Here is a 577-nt window from a genome sequence, read left to right on the forward strand (position 1 = left end):
ATTTGGCCGTTAGCCAAAAAAAGAGTTAATCGCTTTTGGATCACGTACATGACTCGAGGCACCAAGTTGAGCACGGTGGCATGAGTCCTGCAAAAAAAATGGAGGCGGTTAAGGCTTGAGGCGATACGAGTCAGGGTTGCCGACACAATTTGGGTTGAAAACTTTGGGCGTTAACCCAAAAAAAGAGTTGACCACCTTTAGATCATGCACATGACTCAGCGCACTTAGAATCATGTCGACCATGGTGACATGAGCCATGCAAAAAAATTGGAGGCAGTTAAGGCTCGACGCGATTCGAGTCGAGGTTTGGGTAGTTGGGGTGATTCGTGTCAGGGTTGCCGACACGGCTCGAGTTGAAAACTTTGGGCATTAACCTCAAAAAGAAAAAAGTTGACCTCTTTTGGACCACGTACATGACTCGGGGCACTTAGAATCAAGTCGAGCATGGTGGCATGGGTTGTGCGAAAAATTTGGAGGCGATTCAAGTTGGGGTAGCCAACTCGATTTGAGTTCAAAACTTTGGGCGTTAACCAAAAAAATAAGCTGACCGATTTTGGATCACTTACATGAGTCGTCT

This window comes from Cupressus sempervirens, chromosome 2 (assembly GCF_028749045.1).
Source record: "Cupressus sempervirens isolate cs-2001-9-10 chromosome 2, ASM2874904v1, whole genome shotgun sequence".
NCBI classification, from domain to species: Eukaryota; Viridiplantae; Streptophyta; class Pinopsida; order Cupressales; family Cupressaceae; genus Cupressus; species Cupressus sempervirens.